This window comes from Dermacentor silvarum, chromosome 4 (assembly GCF_013339745.2).
Source record: "Dermacentor silvarum isolate Dsil-2018 chromosome 4, BIME_Dsil_1.4, whole genome shotgun sequence".
NCBI classification, from domain to species: Eukaryota; Metazoa; Arthropoda; class Arachnida; order Ixodida; family Ixodidae; genus Dermacentor; species Dermacentor silvarum.
Window position 1 is genome coordinate 56,341,372 of NC_051157.2, and position 20,353 is coordinate 56,361,724.

The window sequence follows — 20,353 nt, forward strand, 5'->3', positions numbered from 1 at the left end:
CGCGTGTTAGGTAAATGTGTGCGGATCAAATGCAGCCTTCTAAAAAAAATACCCAGAAAGTGCTCGAAAGTATCGTACGGCCCTTATGAACTATGTTTTCAAATGTCCCGAGAGAACTCTACGTTACGCCAAGGGCGCGATCTTGTACGCGTTCCAAAATGGAACGGAGGTGGTCCGTTCCATCGAGCCGCACACGATTGGTCAATTTTATCGTCACGGTTCAAATTGACCAATCGTGTGCGGCTCACGGTTCAAATTGACCAATCGTGTGCGGCTCGATGGAACGGACCGCCTCCGTTCCATTTTGGAACGCGTACAAGATCGCACCCCAAGTTCATATTTTGTGGATATGTAGATCAAGCTAAGTGTAATTTTTGCCTAAACTTCACCATTGCTGCCCGAATTGGAAGCGCTGGAAATAATTACTCAACTCTTGTATTTCTCGTTCTTTTATGCGTTATACGAAGCTTGTAGGAACTTTCCTCGGCGTCCTCGGTGAAGTAATCAAAGCATTTTGTCCTAACTTGTTTAAAATTAGGGCCAGGTTATGGGCAATGCGTTGGTGAAGTTCAAAGTGTGTGGAACGATTCCGGGTTGAGCAGTAAATTATATATGCAAGTGAGGCGGAGTATCATAGGTATGTTTGTGAGCAACGCAGAATTTATCCCGCTTCCCCGGAAGAAATGGGAACGCAACCGAGATATAGTTATGCGGAAATACGGCAAACATTGTGGTAAATGTTCTCGCAAAGTAAATTATCTATAGTTAAATTACTACTTTTGAAAAAAAAATCTTAATAAGCGCTCAAAAGTGTTACTTATTGTATGGTTTAAAACGGGCCCATGAAATGCGGGCAACGTTCAGCGTGATTTAATTATAGGCTGCTCAAATTCTTAAAACCGCTGGAAAGAAACAGCTTCGCAGATAATTTAGTCGATTCTGCAAGGTCACACAAGTTCGCTGCCTTTTTTTTTATCCACGACCGTAAGTACAGCATAGCGGGAAAGTGACCAAGGGCGCTATAAGGTAAAATGATTCCAAACTGTTCTGATTCCAATTTCTGCAATCAGCATCCCAGATTGTTGAAAACATTATCGGGATACTCCCAACTTCGCCTGTCTGTCACGCGACGTCACGAAAACCGCGACAGCTCCCCATCTGATATAACGTGTACACACTGATTACGCATGATTAAACCGCATAAAAGAAAATTAATCATTCCTGATTCGACGCCTTTTCACCATTAGGGCTCTGCTATTGGTTCAATGTTTTCTGGCTACGCCCACTTCGCCGGTCACGCGACCTCCCAAAACCGCGAAAACTCACCACGTAAAAGTCACGTGTACGCGAAAAAAATGCATTAATATGCCGAACAAAACAGATCTTTTTTTTTAGAATAGCCACAGACTGCCCCGTTCCGAAAGGAATGGAAGATGGCTGCCCGCCGATCGCTCAGGCCCTCGCTACTCGCACCATGCCGGTGAGGATGTATTTATTTGAGCGTGATAAACCTTTTTGCGTGGCAGTAAAATGTTATCGAGCCCTTTCGGCATGCATGCGACATCGCTCTGCCAACTCTTCCTTGCTGAGAATCCGTTTTAGCGGCATTCTTATCCTTCCGCTGCACGCCGCCGCGATTTTCGACCAGCCACCTCAAGTTAAGTAAGGCGAAGCGTACCAATCGGAGAAGCCGGCACCAGCCTCTTCATGCGGTTGTCTATTTTCACTGTGCTGGTTCGGCCCCATGGAAACCCTTTCCACTAGAGCGTGCTCCTCGACTCTTGTCAGCCAAATAGATAAGAAAAACCTCTGAGTACAGACAATGTTGTTGGTTTTGAAAGCGAATAAAGGTGACCTTCTATAAGCGAGGAGAATGTTTGATTGGGTTGTTCAGACAACGCTGCGGGTCACCGCCCGATGCTTGCGTCGGTAGTTACGTAATTTGACGTGAGGAGATTGGAATAAAACAGTTTCGAAAAGCTTTACGTTATAGCGCCCCAGATGATAATATACTACTTCCGACGGGATGGCGATACCACAGTCACATTAACATTGCCTTTTTTGCGCTGGGTCCTAAACAAGAACACATTGAATTAGGTTTGCTTACATTATCAAAACTTACTCCGCATGGGTGAACTTTATCTGGCTAGATGCATCGAAACTGCACAACACATGATTTCCGCATATATTGATATATGCCGCATATTTTATCCTACAAGTTGACATAATCACTTAGTATCATGAAACTCTAGCAACGGAGGCTGACGAACTGTTCACACAACGTTCACGTATTCAGCAAGAGAGTGGAGCGGCAGTGCAGTCCTTGTGAAGTTCCTGAGCTGACGTCGAAACTCGTAACGTGCCACTCAAGCTTCTTGGAGCTACAGCACCAATGGCTCCAATGATGCCCCCATTGACGTGAGCACCGGCACATTCGCTGTCTACTGCGCCTGTCTGCTCGGTCTCCCTGGTATCAGCACCAACTATATAACCCTTGAAGCCACTCTGTCAAAAACTGTGGTTTACACAACTGTGGTCTTCATGGGATGTGCACACGGAACAAGACAGTGTGCTTCTGTTACATCTCTCATGCACAATTTCAGACGATTATATATATATATATATATATATATATTCACGCAGTGATTAAGTGCTTGGTTGTAAGTTCGTTCATTTCTTTCCCTGGTTTCACGGATTTGTGAACGATGCTCTGTGCTAAAGGATGTGGAGCATGCCAAGCTTCGGTAGCGTGCACGCAATCAACATAAAACTGAAAAAGAAAAACATTGTAGGGCCAAAATACACTAAGGTCTCACGAAAGGGCGCCGTGAAAGGGGCCCTCATGGCCTGATATGTACGTCATTTTTCATACTGTTATCATTTTCAAGCGATACAAGGGTTCTCCTGTCCCACGATCGATAAGTGCCTCCGGTATGACATTGGCAGCCGCAAAACACAATACAGAAAGTAAAAGGCGGAGATATAAAAGCAATGGATGGTCTTGCCCGGCAAACGTACGACATCCGCACATCGAAGATAACGCCATAAAATGAGGACAACAACTCAGGAAGCCAGGATACAAGGCATCATGATGTTTGCCATGTCAGAATGACCGTGATTTAGATGGAAAAAACAGAGCTGCCTGGACCCGGCAATTTAGGCTTGGGTTTTGCTACAGTCTTTTACGTTTTCGGTAAAGTGCTTCGATTCAAGCATGGCTTTTTTTATTTTTAGGCATAACCTAATCAATTATTACCGACTCATTATGACAAGAGAGTGAGAGAGAAACACAGAAGAGGAACTAATTAGAACAAAGCTTGTCATAAATTAAGTCAGCGGTGCAGCGCAAGCTGTAGAAGTCGAGTGGCACAAAAAAAAAGACGTCATTTTCCCCGAGGGAGCGGCGGATGGAGAGGGGAACGGGCGGCGCGTGCAGAATCAAAAACAGGTGTTGTGTCACTGAAGTCACGCGGTGGCGGCGGCGGCGGCGGTGGCGGTTGTGGCGACAGTCGACTGCGAAGCGAGAGAGACGGCGATAGAGGACGCTTGCCCGGGGCCTAGCGGATTGCGCGGTAGGGCTCGGAAGTACGCTACGGCCGAGGATGCTACAAGCAAGAAACGAGGTGCGACGTGCGAAGCGGCGGGAGCAAGGCGTTCGACAGCGAGCGCTGCTTTCCCCTGCTGAGAGGATGCAACGTTAAGTCAACGAGAAACGTCGTTGGCGCGAGTCTCATCCCGCTGTACACGCCACACGTGTACTTCACACTGCAGCTCGTTATGCCTTGCAAGAAGTCTGACCCCTCAGATCGTATAACCTAATGCATTACCAAGTGTGCAGCAGGCTTTAGCCTTCACTTGTTGCAGGAGTGCAACATGCTGCCTAACTTTATTTGGTAGAGACGTCGCTGCAAAGCCGTATAAATTAAACAAGTTATATCACTCGACGATGCGCAGCTTCAGGGCAGGTATTAACAAAAACGTTCTTCCATTAAAACTGTTCTTAAGAGCAGGTACCAATCCAATGGCGATGTTGGACATATTATTAGCGAAGGCAGCTCACCGATGGCAAACAGCCCATACGAAAAGCTTTGTGAATTCGGCCCCAGTATTGTAATTGTAATATTTGTGGTCTAAACTGAATAATTAAAAAGGGAATTACTAAATTTTTTTAGTAAGCTGCCTGAACGTGGCCATCTTCCGCGCAAGTAATGTCCATCTCTTCAGTTAGTTCTTCTGAACAAACGGAATCGTTCTTTATGCTCCATTTTAGTTTTAGAATGTGTGTTCGAACAACGAAAAATAATAACAACGCCCGGTACGTAGCGTTTATACACAACAATATTTTAAGTGGAGTGAGCGCAACGAAAGTAACGCAATGTTGTAAGTTGTCAGGGGTTACTGAACAATGAGTGTAATTATATAAGTTCCTATTTGCTCTCTTCGCACCATAGCCACCAGCAGTACTTGTAGGAGTCAAATAAACTTAACAGTCATGATGCAATTTTGGTTTGATCCCAAATTGTATTACACACTGTGTAGACTACATATTAAATAGACTCGGGTAGCGTTTAAATATTGAAAGATGACGCACCGCTTTATATCACTTAAGACTGGAAATTCAGAAATAATCGAATCCACAGCGCCTCGTCCGTGATAATAATCAGCGCCGTTATCTTATTCTATTGCCTCCAGTCACAATTGTTTCGTGGCTTGCAGTCCTAGAAATGCCTCAGCGAGAAAGAAACAAGCAGTGATGATAATGTGACGATACTGTGTGTAAAGCTGTGTAGTACATCGACGCCACGATAATTCAAACACATCCATCTTACGCGCGCTTAAGAACCCAGGAAACGATTCGGCTATACTGTAAAGATCATGTCTGCGCGTGAGATAACCAGGCCAGACCCTCATGCATACCAACAGGAGCTTTTGACATTGGCTCTGCGGCCACCTGTCAAACTTCATCGCAATGCACTATCTTATCTCAATCGGAAGGCATGTTAAAAAAGATATTTCAAAAGGTCGCCATAATATAAACAACTTTCCGTTAGCAATGTTTAGAAGATACGCCCATCTAATCACATGCGTATTTATGGCACTTATTTGTAGCTTTCCTCTTGCGTTATTGCAAATGTTTTATACCTGACAAATACACTGCTATAACGCAGCAAAGAAGTTACGACTAATATTCGCTAATACGCATGTTAATAAAAGGCATGCCGTCTCAACGTTGCTGACTGAAAGTTTTCGAAATTTGGCTGTCCTTAGAAAGCATAATTTTTTTCAAAGCTAAAAAAAGGGGATAAATTCTGGGCTGGCACTTGCCAAAATCACCATATGCTTATGTGATTATGAAGAAGGTGCACCCAATGCATGATACCCAATGCACTCAATGCTTTAAGATGCACCCGATGCACGCTACATGGTCGTTGTTGCATTTCGCCCCTGTGGAAATACGGTAGTCCTGTACAAAGGGTTGGGGGCCAGAGACCGCATTTTCTTAACTTTTGGCTGGTTGCCTGGATGGTCTCGTTTTGTTCTCGCAACGATGGCCTGATGTTCTCGTTTGAGTGCCCGGATAATGGCTCTGGCGTTTGGCTCAAGGTTACTAGAATTTCGCCGACAACGGGAGGTAAAAGCATTTCATGCCTAAAACAAAAAGATTCGCAACTAAATAGGGTCCTACACTACTCCTTTCGAGGAGTAGCAGGTTATGCACCGTTGCGCTTTCTTTGCTTGTGTTTTCACACATACTGATATAGTACAATGTGTTGAAGTTAAAATCAGAATGAACGCGCAGAAAAAAATATGTATATATATGGAATTTTGAAACATCTAGACAATGTCTTCACGATCACTGACTAATCTTTTTTGAATACGTTGGCTGTACAAGGAATGCATGTTGATTTCGTAGAAATTAATATTGGTCGACAGGCTTGTGGCTGTCTTACATTTACCTTCCTGCATATCTGCCAACTTTTCAAAATGTTTTATAGTTTGCGATTTTGTGCTCGTTGTATACCTTACCATTAATTGTTACATCAGGGTTTACGACTTCCGTCCTCAGAAAAGTTTAAAAGGTGTTGAAATGTGGGGCAGGGTCCGATTGCAAAATATACTTGCAGAAAAGAAGTTGTGATGGAACTTGGACCATCCTCTTGTTGCAGCGCAAGTTGCCATATGCCGTAAGTGTGCTCGCTTCGGACAAGTTTGTTAAGAGAAATTCCTAAAGCAATCCGACCCAGCGAGAGAAAAGCTGCTCAAAAAGTTTCACTGTGATCTAAAAACTTTGTGTGGATTGTCCGGCTTTGATGTTCCAACTGCTCCGCTGCTCGGTTGCTACACCTAAAGTCAGATTATAGGCAATGGAGTGCGTATGTATCCCACGAATGGAGTGTGATCAAGCCTTTTTTTTATGCGTGCTGAAAAAGCTGCCTAAGAGAGAAACATTCTTATTGAAGGACTGGAGCTTATTGAGCAGTAGTTATCAATCCCATTCCTTCGCTCAGAACCCGGTGTTCGTGCGCAACAACCACAGCTATTCTGGAGAATAATCATTCGTAATAGTCATTACATCTATTTTATCTATTGTTCTGTCTGCGTCAAAACTGCAATGAATGTTTTTACCACTCGCATATTCAAAAGAAACTTATTATCCACGACTTCAAATATTGAATTCTCTAATCTAATATGTTTGGAATATCGGACACTATTCCATTCGTATTCGACATTTATAATCTATTCGCATATCTCCACCTGATACACATGGCCAAGCGGTTAGTATACATACGGTGCGCTTCCGTTATTTCTCTTGAAGAAACAAATACCATGACAGCCGGTCCCTATTGTCAGTTACAGGTGTGCACGTGTTGGTGAAGTCTATCTGCTTTCTTCTACTAATGCAGCCGTACTTAACTGGTTCTAGTAAGCTTCACAGCGGCTGACATTGCCTGGTAAGTGATTATAGATTTTTATTTGTGAGATTTACCATCCCGAAGCGACACTTCAGTGATTAACAGACCCCGTAGTGGAGGGACTTGGAATAACTTTGCCCACGTGGGGTTATTTAATCTGTACCCGATGCTTTGTACGGGAGTCTTTCTGCAATCCTCTCCACCAGAATGCATCGCACCCGCGATTTTGTCTAGCGCAGCTGGATGCCATTAGCACTTCTTTACAGTAGAGGGAGTCTCTTTGTATTAATCGGTTTGTAGCCTTTTTGTAATATACACGGCTTTGTAAATGGACACCTTGGGCATTATGTTCTTTTGCTATAACTATATCGCCCATTTGACAAATTTAACAGGCGTGCTAAAACACGAGCGTATAAGCAAGTCCTATAAAAAGTACGGCAGAATGTTATGACAATCAATCATGCCTGAACAACAATAAAATCTCACAGCTGTATTCCGATGAGAGATAAATGCTGTATTGTAACTTCCCAGGCGGCGTTTTTATTGTGGCTGGATTTTTTCGGCTAAGTCGTTGCTCTATGCAGCTGTCGTTCCGGCTTATATGGTGGTGCGTCAACTTTTCTCTGTTCCTTAAGACGCTGTGAAACCCACAAGTCCCTGTAGCGCAGTGGATAGCGCGTTGGACTTCTAATCCAAAGGTCCCGGGTTCGAATCCCGGCAGGGATGGCATTGATTTTTGCGAGTGCCCGTTTTTTACTTTGATCCGTAAATGTACTCCAGCTAAAGGCACACGCTTGTGTTCTGGAGGTACTCAGTAATAATTAGGAATTGCAACCCCTGCCCCTTGTCATAATCATGACATACATCGTCTAGGCCCGCTTGAACTCATTTACTGCTTACTTTTAATACCCGAAGGTCACACACTTTGAATTATCAGAGTCCGAACTAGCTTTAGCTAAAGTTCAACTCTTTCCTTAAAATGATAAGAGGGCGCTTTTCGAAGGCTTCCGGAATTATGTTTTATTAGACTATTAGGTGTACAATAACATGGCAATTTATGAAAAAAAAGCCAAAGAAATGTACATTCCAAAGATATAAATTTCAGAAAGACAAGTTTGTGTAATTTTGTGCAAAATAAGATGTACTGAACAATACAGGATATGACTAAAATATTGTGCTATGAACATAAAATAAAAAAAACGAAATGTTTTCACTCCAACCTGCTGCAGCCCTTCAAATTTTCAGTGTTCTAACACACAAGCGACGTGTTCAAGAAAGTGCATTTCTCCCTAGTCGAAAGTAACTCCTTCTGGTCAGTGCCACAAATATTCGGCACAACGTCACGTTCTGTTAGGTTGGGGGGAGCAAATCACTATGATATGCTGTAGAGACACTGTAAATTAGCAATTTAATAGTGTCATAATCTCTACGACATATCAATCGGCACAAGAAAATTGTCATGTAGCCGTCAAAAGGAAGAAAACGAAACTCGCTGCCGAATATTCAAGTTGCTTCTGCAGATCTCAATGGTTTGGTTAAAATACCGTGACCTGACACCATCCTCAGCCTCGAGCGAGACCTTCGCCAGCCACCCTTGACCAATGTTCACATGCAGTGCTAAGGTGTTTTACGGCTTGACGTATTCAGCCAACCACATTGTTATAGCTTGTAACTGAATTTGTGCCATAGTTAGAACACACGGGAATCAATGACAAGCAGTCCACTGTTTTCTTATTGTAAAAAATGCGCTTTTTAACGCTATCCTAATATTTAAAATTGAGTATATGTGATCATTGTTTTAATAACATGACCTATTCCAAAAGAAAGCTGAAGAAATCTACATTTCAAACAATGCAAAAGAAATAAAATATTTTAGAGTGTAATATCTAATATAATTCTGTCATTCTTAACTTTGAGGGAATACTTGCAATGTTGCACTGACAAGATATAGAAGAAAAATCTGAAAAAAATATTCTGCAAAATACAAAATATTTCCATCCCAATTGCGTAGATTAAATTAAAACACATCAGGGACGTGAACTACAAAAATATGTTTCCCGAGTTGTGGTTACTCGCCTTTCTGCGACGCTCCATAAATATTGGGCAAAACATTACACTTCTGTGTCGGTGGTGGCAAATCTCGTTCATATGGTGTACAGACCCTGTAAATGAGATATATAATATTTCCCACATCTCTACAACATATCCGTCAGCACAAGAAGTCAGTCAATCGTCAACATCTGAAAATGATATAATATTTCTTTTTTTTTTGTTGCGGCTGTACACAACCACCTCCGGGATTGGTCCACGCAAGAGGCAACCTCCTTCTGCGCTCCCTCTCCTCTTGACAGCGTTTCGACAAGGGGAGCTGTCTTAACATCGGGTTCAGCGACATTTTTTGTTCTGCCACTGTTGATCACGTCAAGCCTCGATCCTCCTGTGAATCTCTCTCTGGATTTCTGCAGTTCTAAAATGCGAGTAAATTTCATAGGCCTTTTTCTTTTGAAAGGAAGTGTTCAAGTAAAAAGAAACAACAAACACTTTATTAATGACATATATCCCAGCTTACTAATGTAAGAGTTGCTTTTCTTTGAGGCGGAACTTCGCTACATGCGGCTAGCTGACAAATTATGGCGTCATAGGCGCCTCGTTACCTCTATGAATTTTACCTGCACATAATCCATTTCATTTACGCAATGCGCTCCTTGCTGTCGCCTATGCAAGTTCTTCAAATTCATTACACATAAAGCAGGAGGACGCATTCGATCTCCCGCTTCAGCAGTTTACATAGAAATCCCTTGCCCCACGCAATTCCAATCTGCTTTATGACATTTTGCATCCTTAGAGAAATTAGCCAAAAATTGGCATGGTGCTTTCTAAGCAATTCATCGTCTGATAATTATCATTCGTGTATTGATTTACAATAATGCATTTCCCTGAGATGCTAAAGCAGATGAGCAGAGTCGAGATTTGTAAAGCGTGGGTGATTGCAGTTAGTGGGAATGTGTGCAATCAACCTTCATAAACAGAGACATCAAGGTGCACATGCGAGACGGAATGGAATGAAAATAAAAAAAATGCCATGAAGGCCTGCACAGAATGCGAACTCCAGCCTAATATGATGCATGATGTTGGGGTATAGGAAAGGAAATATTCGACGATTCGATGTAAAAGACGGTTCGATGTAAAACGACTAAAAACAGCCACTTCTTCTTTCTTTTCGTAATGGCAGACAAGGAACAAAACCACTTGGAACATCGCTTCCCTGAATATATTTCTTTAATTCAAGGTATATCATTAGGAATAAAACGACGTATTATTTGCGAGATTTTACGGTGAGCGTTGCAATTAGATATTAGGGGCGGGCTAAAAAGTCCCAGGTAGTCTAAACAATCCGAGGCTTCGCAGTATACGATAGACACAAGTGGCCCACATCCTTCGATAGTACCTGCAAGATTGGATTGATGATGTCCTTTGAGAACTTCAGGCGGACGGCACCGCGGGTATCCAGGTAGCGGCTCTTGTTGCAGACATACTCGTGGAAGTTCGTGCACGGGTTGCTTTCGGTGTCGATGTAGTTGGCCGGCTCGTTCAATGCGCCCGTGAGGCAGCGTACGGACTTCTCCGCAGGTCCAGGCATCGGCCGTTCCTTCTGCCGCAGTGCCGCTGCAACCAACCATACGCCAAGTCCAGCAACGACGAACGGAGCGCAGATTGAGGCCGCCACAAACCGCGGGAAGCAGCGATGCTGTATCATGCCACGGGTTTTGTGAGCAGAGGCCGAGTCGTTTGCTACGGTCGCCATAACACTTGCTTCTTCTTCATCTTCACTACTGCTCGTGCAATCTGGAGGCGGTCGCGCTGCCGCCTCCGATATGGAGTACACCCACTGCATTGCCTGGCCAATATTCGGGAGGTAAAAAACAACGACAAGAACATAATAATAATAATAATAATAATAATAATAATAATAATAATAATAATAATAATAATAATAATAATAATAATAATAATAATAATAATAATAATAATGAGTCAATCGATCGTTTACTTGCTGCGCGTAGAGAGGCGGCCTCTACTGTCTTAGTAAAATAAGTGCATATTCTAACTGACTTGTGATCTCCGTATTTCTCAGTGGGTTTTTCTGAAAGCTATATTTTCAACAGAAGCCTGCTCAACACTCTTTTCTGGCTGCTTTATTTCGGAATATATCAGGTTCTCATACGCGGTTGCTATTGGCTAATGGCTGAGGTCTGTCAACAAGGGTGTTTGGATCTGTGCGCTTCTTCCTACTGTTACTGTGTATATTTATTGACGCAGTTGAATAAACCGGCTGAAGTAAGCGAAAAGCTGCTTTAAAATTTCGATATTAATTTCGTATACCCGGAAGAAGCCGACTATCGTCTGCTCTCGCTCGGCCGCGGCTGCCTGCGTAGGAATTAAACATTGGTCACCCTATTTATTGGTGTCGTAGCCGTCGGGCCTCTCTGACTTCGACTAGTTTTAAACACTCAACTAGCCTCGAACCACACTAAACGTAAGCTCAGACCAAACGCACGCTTGCCAGCGCGTGCTCGCTCCTGGCCGCTCCACGTTAGACGCCTTGGAGTGCTTCGCTTCCTATTGAGCAATTGATAGCGCTTCAAAATGCGGAAGTTGGATGTGGCTTTTACTACCCATCAGTGAAACTGGTGCAGGACAAAGCCGGTCAGCAACACGAAGCATGGCCACACTGGAGGCCATCAGTGAGGGCGCGCACTCAAGCCCTGTCGTGCACAAAGCGAACGCTGCGCATGCGCACTACAGTTGCACGTAGCTGAGGTCCGCTACGTAGCGCATAGAGAGCGCAGCCGCCGCTGGGTGCCACGACGAGTCGGCTGGCTTATACTGACTTAGCGCACTGCGGTTCACTGAGGACAACCACGTTTATATAGGGGGCGTCGCAGGCACTAGAATTAGAAGTATATATGTAGTGAACCTCGAAAATTCAATTTGAACATCACGCCACTGTTACTTTCAGTAGGCGGAGCGTTGTGGGCACGCCCCGCTCCGTCATAGTCTTCGCAGAGCGGTTCATTGAATAAGGAGCGGAAGCACTGCTTAGGGTATGTTTGATTGCCAATAACTTCCCTTCTGCTGAACGAATTGAAGTACTTTTTTGCGGCGAAGTACTTCTTCAATATTTTCTTATTTATTTATTTGTATTGCCCTCAGGGCCAGGGGCATTGCAGAGGGGAGTGGTATGAACACTTTCAAAAAGTTACAAGAATGCAGTATGTTACAATAAAAAGCAATTATACAATGTTAGCTAAGGTTCAAATGAAATGAACACAAAGTCAGGTCAGGGAAACTAGACAGTAACAACGTTTGGTTTGTACAAAATAGCTGCTACTTATACGATATTAGCTAGTGCTAGTTTAAAGACATTAGGGTAGGAATAAACTCATTGTTATCAGTAATAGTAACGTTTTCTGGAGGAAGGTGGTTCCATTCCCGAGATGTTGGCGGAAGGACTGAAAAATACTTTTCGTGTGGCATGATACAATCTCTACTTTGAGTTAATGATCAATGCGATGAGAAACATACATTGATTGCGTAATTAAATCATTTCGTAGCACATGGTGATAGTATAATTTATTATAGTCTATAATAACTTCAAATCCATTTATCGACTTCGATAAAAAGTGGTTCGGGGCCCGTTGAAATCGTCAAACCTTGTTTTCAAATGCAGCAGGACATTTACTTTCCACGTTTGAAGAGGCGCTGGCATATACACATTACTAAAGTAAAGGCTTTGTTAACGTCATCGTTACAGTACGTGGGAGAAGCTTTAAATGTTCCTGCCTGAAAGCATGAATCTTCAATGTGAACTATTACAAGCGACGCGCTTCACTCAGTGGGTAATGCTGTCCTTTGGTAGTGAGAATATAATTAGTTACGCTTTATTACGCCACCTCTATATCTCATAGTCAATGTGTCCCCCATAAAATTCCCTTCCGAAATTGCTGGATTAAGCAAAGTAGACAGACATTATCTACTTTGTTTGCAATCCCTTTTTTGTCCGAGTGGTCGGCGCGACAATGCTATCTAGTTATGCGATGCTTTATAACTGTGCATTTCCACTACCATTGTACTACCTAGGCCGCTGTTTAACTATAATTGAAGGTGCACTTTCCTTCGTTGTTTGCGCACCGGTGGTAGATGCGCATTCACTTTGCATTATTTATGTGCATGTGAGCTTAATTTATAGCAGGCTGAATGACTGAAGAACGATCCGTAAGTACGCACGCTCGCACGTGCGCAGTCCCTGTAGCGCAGTGGATAGCGCGTTGGACTTCTAATCCAAAGGTCCCGGGTTCGAATCCCGGCAGGGATGTAGACATTTGTGCGCGTTCTTTTTTTTAATCTGCACTTAGGGCAAAAAAAGTGCTTGCCGTTTGTAGAATATGTTACGAAGTCTATTATCGCGAATGCCTGAAAAACAAACCATAGTCCAGTGCTACCAACGTCTCAGGCGATACATTTTTCGCATCTTAGTTCGGCTTTCTGTTTTTTGTGTATACTATCAACTCGGTTAAAAGTTGAATTACTATCTGATGAGTATAAAAAGAGTTTTGAGGTTCCTGCTCTCTCAAGTTCAGAGATGAACAAAAAGCTTCGTGTGTGCTTGCGACCTGATTGCCGGTGATTCGTATGCATTTAGTTTACAGCTATGGCACCTGTAAAGGACATGTTTACCGCTAAATTTATGAACATAACAAAAAAAAAGAACATAAACGTAAACACACGTAAAGTACCATATTGGTGGTGTCGTCATTCCATTTTTTATTCCTTTGTGCTCGCCCTTTTTAGCAGTAATGGTGGCACGCTAGACCGAAATACAGCTTTTCCGAAAGATCACACACATCCTCCCTCAGAAGCACCTTTCCTGTTATTTGAAGTCACCTGTCTCTCTCAAATGGTCTATCGTTTTTACTATAGACATCATCAGCGCTATGTAAGTGCAACTTCATCTCTCATTTCTGATATTCCTGCTACACCATTAAGGTATGTGCCACCGGATTCAGCGACTTATATAACGCAGAATATATAGCTCAGTTCTGCCAGTGAGCGCCTCCCTGGTCTGGGTAATCGATCGTTATATCAAGATATAAAACATTTGCAAATAATCTCGGCTTGTAGGTATCTCTAAAGCACACACAAATCTCTGCATAGAATAGCACATGATATTCAATTGCATCATTGATTTTCCTGAAGTTCATATATTTGGGCTTACTCCACTTATGGAACACTGTGTATGTGCCCATTCTGGGCCTATCCTCCAGAATTTGTATCTGCCACTGTGACACAATATGTATACCTAAATATATTTTAGACCTATGTGGCGTACACCTCCGATCGCCATTTATCCCTCGACAAGCATCATATATCGCCTTAAGGCTGTTTCACATGGCGTGATTGGGGCGAAAAAAAAATTGTTCTGTCGCGCACGTCGCAGAGCGATTTTCGCTGGCAGCTTTCACATGCGTCTCCGACAGCGCGATTTCCGTCGCAGCGACGCCGAAGGTCGTCCTCTGCTCACAAAGCATCCAAGCCTGCATCGCTAAATGAAAACAACGTGGAAAGTAGTCAAATATTAAAGTTTTCTTATTATTATTTGTAAATAGAATGAGTACATCATTTTTTAACGTTTAAAAGCGTTGGGACTTTATGATCGCTTAGTCTGCAGCCGCGGTGAGTGAAACTCTGCATAGCACCGCAAGTATGAGCTTGCGGCTAGTACACTCTAGTTTCGTTGTTGCGGTAATATATTGGAGCCACAACTTTTCTCTTGGAGGAGTATTTGCTTCTGCAGAAGCGACCATTGAGTCACCTGGCAAATTTGTAGCGATGAAGAGGTTCACGATGGTGACGATCAACTGTGTGCGTGCCGTATGTTGAAGGCGACGTCTGCTTCCGACCTGAATAGCCTGTATAGTCTCCTTTTAAACGAATTGTATGAGATGGAGAAAACAAAAACTGTTCATGAAGCTCCTGAGCCAGAGACGCTGGTGGATACGCCTTGTTAAAACATCTTAGAAACTGGCGCGCGACATTGCTCCGCTGAGCTTCCAACACGTGGTAAAACAGGAAAGCGCCTATTTCGACGACACTTGCTGTTACGTCACACGTTGCCCCGCCCACATCGCGGCGATCGCTGCGACTCAGCGACGGCGCGACCAGCATGTTGGAATCCCGTCTCGGAGAGCTCCGGCGTCGCGGCCGTCATTGAGCGAAGGAATTCGCTCTGTCGCCGAGTAAAAATCGCGCCATGTGAAACAATCTTTAGGCCTCATTCAAACAGCCTTCAAATGTTAGGTCGCATCCCCGTCACGTCAAAAAATAAAAAATAAAACGTGCAGCAGGCGCGACGGAAGACTGTACGGATAGGCGATGGCGGTGGTGACGTGGGCAGCAGCATGGTTTGTACAATGTTGACTGACCGGTCCCACGTTCGCCTAAACCTACAGAAATATAATCCACATAATGTAATGAATCTGTTAAATAATTTTATGTTGGTGTAATGTTTATATTAACTAAAAAAATTGTTTAATAGTACATTACCAACCCTCTCCAACACCAACCAAACGCGGTGATGGTGACATCTGCACAGCCTATCCGCTAGCCGCTGGTGTTGCCAGTTTCAGCTTTGTGAAATGGCTGTATTTAGCGACGGCTTCCTAATTTCTGATTGGTACATTTTGTAGGGGCGGGGTTCCGTCAGCGTGATGGCGATGTAAACGTGGAGCATCGCTCTATGTCGCCGGCAACCAGTTTTTGAGGAAAAGACGACTCGGAAACCCTCTCTCTTGACGAAAACCGGTGCCGTGTCGACGACGCGATAGAAAATTGGATGGCTGTGTGAATGAGGCCTGAGTCCTCATCACACCGCAGCATCGACGTCTCGCACTGGACATCCGCCTGATCTGGGGTTTGCAGTTCGACCTAGCTTGTTAACAGTGTACCGCATAAACGTCGCATGAGTTTAACAATGTGGCCCGCATGGCAGAACAGCAACATAATTCTTCGCCGGAGTAGAAATAATTAGTCGTTATGATATTACCGCCATACATTTGCTGTGGCCTTCGTCAGATGCCTTGCGGCTGTCGTCCCACACAGAATTGCGCGCTTTAGACAAACACGTCCATCTATCTGCTAACGTTTTCCAAAAGCACAGACGTTACTTGATAAACAGCTACACCCGTAAAAGCGTTCGCATAACATCCACTTCCACAATGCAATAAAAATAAATTCAGGTGTCTTAACGTGCCGAAACCACGTTGCCGGCACGTCGTATTGGGGGCTCTGGAATATGCGACACAGGTCATTTACGTAAATTATGAATAATAGTGGACCGAGTATAGATCCTTGTGGGACACCTTAGCACGCGAGGATGTCTCCTGATTAATAACTACATATCGGTAACGGTCTGTCAAGTAATTTTGTAGTAACTTATTGGCAATACCACGGACGCCGTAATTATTAAGTTGTTGTCGAAGAACACTATGACTCACGGTATCGAGTGCTTTACGGAAATGTACAAACGGTCCCAGCGTGTAAAGTTTTCCCTCGAAATTATTTAGTGTCTCACTTTTTATATCGAGTAATGCAAGCTCGGTGGATTTGCCTTTTTGAGAGCCAAACTGTGCCTCACTTATGATATTGTACTTATTGAAAAAGTTTTTGTAGTGTGATATTAATAGCGCTTTCAAACACTTTGGACAGCATCGGAAGTACCGATATTGGTCTGTAATTTGCAATTTCTTGTTCATTACTGCCTTTGAAGACCGGATTCACACGAGCTATTTTCAGTTGATCAGGAAAAACGCCAGTAGAGAAAGTTCTTCTTCTTCTTTCTGGGGTTTTACGTGCCAAAACCAGTTCTGATTATGAGGCACGCCGTAGTGGAGCGCTCCGGATTAGTTGTTGCTTGTTCCTCTAGAAGAGAAAGTTAAAATAATGATGTGTGAGAGCACGGGCGATATCACATCAGCAACGTATTTTCTTGACATAGGTTTGATGTCATCATGTCCTGCCGCACAATTGTTTTTAATCTTGGTTATTATTTCTTCAACACCCTCCGAATTTCAAGAAAAATAAACTCTGCAAACATGGAGCCCTACTTATAACCCTTGTTTTTTTTACATGAAATGAGTGAAAGCGAAAGCCTACGACATCGTTTATTGTTTTGGTGGCTGCAGGTTAACGTAGACTGACTGGGGTCAAATGTGGTGCAAGGCAAGAGCCATCACGTCGATGGATGTCGCCATGTTCGTTGACGCAAAGCTATTCCGTCGAGTTAGGGTTGGAGCGGTATTTCCGGGAAATAGCATCACTGACGCAAACGCTGCTCTCTCTTTATGTCTCGCGCATGCGCAGTGGCACTGACGCTAATTCTTTGGGGGCACCATAACGTTTGGCGCCTCTCTTCTAAAACTCCCTAATATTGTAAAATTTGCGAAGAGTAATTAAAAATGTAGGCGTAAGGTAAAAATTGGGTTACACTGCTGAGGTTAAAATCAGTACGCATCCGGCTACTTCATTTCACGTAGATGAAAAATACAGAAATGAATAAATTAGAATAAAGAACAAGAAATAAAAGAACATTTTGGCACGCGCGAACATTAACAAATATATAGAATATGTGCATACAAATATATGCAACGAAGTATTGTGAAACACGGTGTTATGACAGCGTCTGTCATAACACCGTGTTTTACAATACTTCACGTGTGTCATCACATATTTTTATTCATGTATGCTTTTAATATCACCGTAGTACTCCGTCTAAACATCTTGGAGATGCAATAAGAGTGATCTAGAGTAACCTTCCTTACTCAAGCAGCACGGGAAGGTCAACGCACATGGATGTCTATACTCAGCTTTATCAGCATCAATGGTAAGTGAACCTAAATGAAGAAAAAGCCTTATAAATTATCAAAGCAGTACGCGTTTTGCAGCGTCAACACCGAGAAAGTGTATTTGCTCGAACGGAGTAAATAAACCTTGCAACACTGGGCAGGAAGTGAGCCGCATGATACCACGCTTATTAGACCAAATACGAGAAAGGAGCACGTAGTAAGAAAAAAAAAAGCTTAGGAATACAGTTGAACTATCGCAGCTAGGCCCCGTTTCGGTTAATTACCCTTAATCAAAGAGCTGGACGTTCGGGCGGAAGGCAACGAGCATCTCTGAAGCGAGCCTAATGCTCGCTCAGGCTTTTCTCAGAGCAGTCAAGTGCGCTTCTTCAACCAATGAAAGGCAGTTTCCTGATGCGTGGTTGGCATCTGGGCCTTTGCTACATTTGTTTTCAAAGCACTTCTTTGTGATTGCCTTGTGCAAAGCGTAATCATAGAAGAACCGGAGGAATTCGTAGTGTGTTGAGTGCTTAGCTTCAGTTCCACCCTCTAATAAATTTCCCCTTCCCACCACATATGTTAGCAAAGATGGCATTTCCCATATTTCCTCGTCTCTATCACTTTTAGAAGATGGTCATTCCGGGTCAGCGGTGTACATCTTCACAGGGGAACAAGATGTTCTTTACTGTTGCGGTCATATCCGCTCTGTGACCCAGAAAGGACAACAACTCTATGGCACACTGATAATGTATAAGACGGTGAATGCGCCACTCTTATGGGGTTGGTCATTGTTGGAAGACATGCCATCACAACGTCGCCCTTTAATTGTATACATTGGCTGAAATGTTTGCCGCTCATGAAATTGAGTTTAATAAAGAAACATACTAAGTTCTCTGTTAAACGGGCTTTAGGCCCCTTTGAAAGGCGACTTGCCAGTATAGTGACAACATCACAAAAGACGCGATCGAGCTGATTCCGGCGCAAAGCTCAAATACTATTCCCCATGTTTAATAACGAGAGAACAGAAGACGAATGATACGTGCATGGTGTCTAAAGGCCCGGTCACGCTAGGCCGACATGACGCCAATTTTCGTAGGCCGACTCCTCGCGACAGGTGCCTCCATGGTTTAGGCGCCCCTGTCACACTGCTGACACCAACAGTCTGCGGACGGCCGTGTCGGAGACGCGTCGGCCGACACTCGGGCGATTATGTAGTCACATTGCAATGACACGGCAGTTTAGCTTGGGAGAGATTTGGCTGCGTCTTCGAAGTCACAGCCACCTGTTTCCGGATCTATCCAGTCGTCACCCTGCACTGTTTCGTCTGATCATTCCCGATAGAAACTTGTGTTGCTTTTAGATTTGAGTAAGGGTATGGCCACGCTAGCGGCAAAAAACGCGCGCGTCATGCCGCGGGCGGCAAGTTTCCGCGCCTCAGCGCCTTGGCGCGAGGCCACCGTGGCACGCGCGTCTCGCCGCGCGGCAGCGCGATACCATCTCCCGTGCTCTCCGAACGCGCGAGCAACACCATGAGTGCTCGTTGTTTCATACGAGAGACGACGATCGTCGATTGAAAACCCCGCGCGGACCGGCGGCGGTCCGGTTGTGATGGCTCCGTGACGTCACCCTTGTCGCTCTTGATTGGTTCTTCATCTCGCGGCATGCAGCATTTGCCGCAGAAATAGGTCTCGAACCCATTCCGCGCGGCACGCCGCAAAACCCCCGATTCATGCCGCTTTTGCCGCACGTGGCATGCCGCGTTGCCGCGCGTTCTTGACGCGCATTTTTGCCCCGTGTTTTTGTCGCTAGCGTGGCCGTACCCTAATGACACCTGGACGCTGTTTCCGATATTCGGTCTCGGTTCTTACCCATTAAGTTTATGAATAGCGGCTGTATTACCTAGACGTGACATTGACAGGCAAGCCACCCATACAAAACCATTATTCGGAAAATATTGAAATACTATTGGTGAACGCTGACATATTATATCGACAACACATTGTGCCTTTGTTGAAATATCATTCAGAGAGGTGCTGATACCTCTTCAATGCAGTCCCCTGCAATGTAGTTCAAAGTATATTGAGCTAGATCTGTTTAATATGTATCGAGCCGGTCATTGAATCGCTTTGAAAACAGATTGCGGTTTTATTGAAATACCATTGAGGTAAAGTTTAAGACCTTCTAAATATTAATATTACCACTAAAATTTACTTAGAAGTTTGTTGCGAAATATTCCAGAAGTTCTCCTTGACTTGTGCGGAACGTTTTCTTTTTGCTTTTTTTATTTCTCATGCTTTTTTTTCAGGCTTGGAATAAACTTTTGTGTAGCATCTATTGAATAACACAAAGTTAAATCAGGAATGCCTCAGGATGGTGCGTGTTGTCGCATTGATACTTTTTGTCTGAAGATAATGTTTCAGAAATTAATTAAGTAATCATAACTAATTATCTAATTAGGCGAAATAGAAAAATAATTATTTGACTTTCTCCAAACAACGGCCAAAATTACCTTGCTTCTGTGCACGTATGTGGTACTTGGAT

At 43.7% G+C, this 20,353-nt stretch overlaps 2 non-coding genes across 2 annotated transcripts; both read left to right on the top strand.

Annotated features, from left to right (window-relative positions):
• The first annotated feature begins 7,567 nt into the window (after positions 1 to 7,567).
• Positions 7,568 to 7,640, top strand: Trnar-ucu (transfer RNA arginine (anticodon UCU)). The gene has a single exon. It is a non-coding gene; the product is annotated as a tRNA-Arg (tRNA).
• A 5,577-nt stretch (positions 7,641 to 13,217) lies between these two features.
• Positions 13,218 to 13,290, top strand: Trnar-ucu (transfer RNA arginine (anticodon UCU)). The gene has a single exon. It is a non-coding gene; the product is annotated as a tRNA-Arg (tRNA).
• The last annotated feature ends 7,063 nt before the right edge of the window (positions 13,291 to 20,353 follow it).